This window comes from Pterocles gutturalis, unplaced genomic scaffold (genome assembly GCF_000699245.1).
Source record: "Pterocles gutturalis isolate BGI_N339 unplaced genomic scaffold, ASM69924v1 scaffold23670, whole genome shotgun sequence".
Lineage (NCBI taxonomy): Eukaryota > Metazoa > Chordata > Aves > Pterocliformes > Pteroclidae > Pterocles > Pterocles gutturalis.
The window spans coordinates 41,891-46,340 of NW_010138878.1; positions in this window are offsets into that span (position 1 = coordinate 41,891).

Here is a 4,450-nt window from a genome sequence, read left to right on the forward strand (position 1 = left end):
CTGCTCAGATGAGTTAGCACGTCCTGCAGGTATCTACCAGGAAGACAAAGGAGACAGAATCAGTGAAAAGGAAGGAAGTCCCAGACTAAAATGTTTCATTTTTCCATATTTTTTCCTTAATATCCCAAAACAGAAAGCAGACAGATTTTTTGCAGAAATGACCAGGATTTATTAAAGACAGGATATTGATATGAAACATTCATGACCCTCAACTTAGCAATATTTCTCTTGGATGGAGTAACGAAGCAAATTTATTACATATCAGTGCCAAGAAGCTCATAATAAAAATACAGATTATATTTCTCAGATTCATCAACTCAAACCAGATATTTTTGAAAAAACACTCCAGCAGGAAGAATGTAAGTCTCACAAGATACTTGGGCTACCCAGGCAGCATATGAAATACATATTTTATCCAACAATATGATACAAAGTAAATTATTTTATTTTAAAACCCCGAAACAAAGGCAGTCTGTGAAGACATGAGAAGGAAAACCCTTGTCATGTTATCCCAGGTGTGGGGTGTGTGGAAGAAGATAGATATATATGTTAGACATAAACAAAGCAAGCAGATATTTTATTGCATTGCAAGTTGATGATTTTACGAGACTTGAAATAAAATAATAAAGCATGGATAAAGCAAGATAAAGATATACTGCAACTTCTTGGGAAGCCAGTCTTCGGCAATGGTTCACACAGACCACAGCCACAGCAAACCTCCACATCAATTCTACTGTGACTATTTGGTACCTTCTTCCCTTCTGTTTCCAACCTTCATTTCTTTCTTTACTGGGACATATATAGTGGAGAATCAGCCACGGAGGACCCATTTATTAAATCTCTAATAGTGAGCTTTGAATATGTCATTCTGTTTCTGCCACACCCCCTGCAAAAAGGAAAGATCTCTCTTCAAAATGCTCCCAGAGCTGGCCTGTGTCACATCTGTATGGTCTGTATGGCTTCGGGAAGACCTAACACATCATCATGCTGTGAAAGAAGGAACTCGTATGTCCCTAGGTGTGACTGAGGCATTGTCACTACTGAAAGTTTCCATAAATCAGAGCATGACAGACCAACTCTTTAAGAACTCATCTCTCATTATTTCCAGCCATACTACCAAGAAGAAAAATTTATTTTTATTTTAGTGCCAAGGATTTCCAGGGCTTGAAATTCCTCACTTGTCCCAGCCCTTCCTCAGGAAAAACAAAGGAAAAAAAAAACCAAAACAAAACACAAAACCCCAACCCAAAATCCCCAAAACCCTAAAGCAAGGAAAAATAAAACTAACCAAACAACTAAGTACTATAGGGTTTCTAATTGTCTTCCAAAATACAACAAACAAAAAAAGCATTTAAAATTGTTTTAGTTTGGGGAAATTACTAATCATGAGATCTCTAGTGCATGTCTGTGTTTAATAGAGAATGTAATGGAAAAAAAAAAAAGAGCATTAGTGACCATCCAAGAAAGATTTCATAAAAAACAGGGTGGAAGGGATTTTGTTTGGATTTAATGTTTCCCCAGAAGCATCTCTAGTCCAAACATTACACCACAGGTCAAATGGAGGGGAGCCAGAAAATGAAACACTTTTAAAATAGCCCTCAAAAAAGAAAGTGAAAGTGTCCAGTCTGGTTCCACCTTTCGTGACCATGAAATGCAGATTCTGTGATGAAAACCAAATTGGGGCTCTGGTATCATCACTGAGTGTCAGTAAATACTGCAACCTACACATGGGAAATCCAACAGAAAAATATGGGTCCAGCTTCTAAAATTCTTCCAGACTTAGCAATCGAAGCTGGGACCACCGTTTATAAGTAAGCTTACATTAAAATATTTCAGTTTGGAACTGACAGTTTAAGTTACTACTAACTGTCCTCAGCCCTCTGTTGTAGCCCTTCCAAGCCTCCTCCTTGCAGACGGAGAAGCTCAGCAAAGCTCTCCCACGAGACTGACTGCCACCAAGATCAGAAAAACTGCATGGGGCAGCTGCCTTGGTAATATTTTACAGCTGTAAGGTTAGTCTTGTCAGCCTGTTTCATACATTGCAATACTCACTTCACTGTAGATGTTCCTTCCAACTGAAAGAAAGTAACCTTTTTAATGTTTGATAACACTCAGACTTTGCATCCTGATGCTCATGTAGGTTCACTTCTCCTTTTTAGCATTTCCCTGGGTCTCAAGGTTGAAGATGCTGAGCAAAGAGGTAAGGATGGTGATGAGCATTACAGCAATAGAAAGCAGTCATGTCACCCCTACAAGATTCTCACAGACAATCCCTGCAATCCTCCTCAATGCCTCTCAAATTGGCAAGATCGCAAAATGCCTGTAAGGCAATTTTTCTCTCTTCTCCAGCTGCTCTTTGAGAAAGAGACGTGCACCATTAAACAAGGAACCAGAGGGTTAAGTGTTAAATTGCCTGAAAGACAGAGCACTTGATGCCCAAACAAGCTAAATGTCTTAAAGACGAAATGGCAACTTCAAACTTCTTGTCAAGCGCCACTGAGAAAGAAGTGATCTTACTTGAGGATGAAATGACCAACAGCTTGCAGCACTGAAGCAAGAAATACAAGCTTTGGGAGAAAAGTCTGACACATTCTCAGAGGATGCTGACAAGAGCTTTGAAGAGCTAATCTCCCCTGAGGCTCACAAGGCTGAAGGGAAACCCCCTGAGAAGGCAGTGGAGGTGGCACCTACCTAGTCTGTTGTGTCATCTTGCGGGAAAAGCCATAGCCTGACAAAGTAGCCAAAGAGAAAAACTGAGAAAAGACAAGTTCTTGATTTTGGAATTGACCCAGAGGGGGAGACCTGCTCCAATACTGCACGCTGAGCACTTCAGGCTTCAGAAGCAAGCAAGCTCTGCATTTCTTAAGACTAACAGGCAAATGTAAACAATGCTCCAGGGAAAAGATGCTGATGAAAGGTGGTGTGCTGTGTGCTTGAAAAGAAAAAGAGAGAACTGTTCCCAACAGCTAAGGGCTCCACAGAGGTCTGAACAAACGAAAAGTGGGAAGTGCAAACTTGAAAGATTTCAAAGACTGGATTTTCATGGGACCTTCAGATGCCTTCCCGAAGGCCGAAGCTCCCTCTATGCTGCAGGTGGGACAAGTGAGACTTCTGAATGCATGATCCACAATAGCTGGCAGACTGAGCAAAAAAACAATTTAAAAAAAGAAATGAGAAATGCCAAGCCATTCTCCCCTTGAGATCAACCCAACACAGGGCCACAAGGAGGTGTGTCTCCATTCAAGGTTCTCAGTCTAGAATCCTCTTCTAGAGCTGGAAAAATCCTTTACTTGAAAAGCAAGCAATGCCACAGTCCTCTCAATGGGATCTGAGGACTGGTGCTGTTGCTGACCCACTTTGCCCAACATTCCTAGGCACCCACAGTTTGTTTCTAAAGAGGTTTGAATCCACACCTCTCAATTCCCAGAAGAATGCTCTAGCCTCTAGTGAAGCTGTTCTTCTGGCTGCCCTCAGGCACCGACAGCATGCATGGCTTTCTAGCCTCCTGCCCAGGTGTTCCCAACCAGTGGTTGCTCGAGATTCTGCAAACAACAGTAAAAATGACAGGCCTGAGCTGCAAAAGCGGATGAGTCTCGAGCCGGGTGGAGCAGAACTTCCTGTCCCAGCACAGCCAGCAGAAGCCAGGCAGGAAATGGGAAAATTGAGTCAACTGAGGTAGCAGTCCTGGCCAGGAATGTCTTTGGTTTCTAAACACCCTGATTTTTTTTAAAAAAAAAGGAAGGAAAAAGAAAGAAGGAATTAAAAAAAAAAAAAAAAACAAAAAAACAAAAAAACAGGCTGTGGTAGAAAAAGGCCAGTCAATCAATTAGTCAGTCATTTCCAGTTCAAATATTTCCATAAGTGCTTGGCAGTGTTTTCTATGTAAGGGATGTCTACTGCTGGTGAAAGATTTCTTAGATGGCAGAGAATTCCCCTTGATGACAAACTCTTCTCAGACAAGCTTCAGTCTGGGCAGTTTCCCCCTTTGGAAGCTCTCACAACTTGTTAATTTGTTCAAGCATTCTGAGTCTTCTTAAAAGAAAAGCCAGTTGGCTATCAGTTGCATTTCCAAACCTGATACACTGAGAGAGATGGTGCCAAAATGTAGGAAAATTCCTGAATTTAAGACATCAGGAGCATATTCTATACCTGACCTGAATACTCTACCTTCACAGAAAACATTTACACAAGTCCTAGATGTGTCCCAAACAGGTCTACAAACAAGCTGTGCTTAGGAATAATTTTGTCTGTTACTGAAATTCAGCCTCATCTGAATTATAACTTGGCAGCTGAAAGCTGGCAGTTCTTACATAGAGAAGGATATAGCTAAAAGTAGAGAAATACTGCAATCTTTTATATTCTGATAACCTAAACTCCCACTGAAGTTCTAAAATCTAAATAATTTGAGATTTGGCTGTGGTTTTGAATCTAGGCATCTTTTCTTACAGAA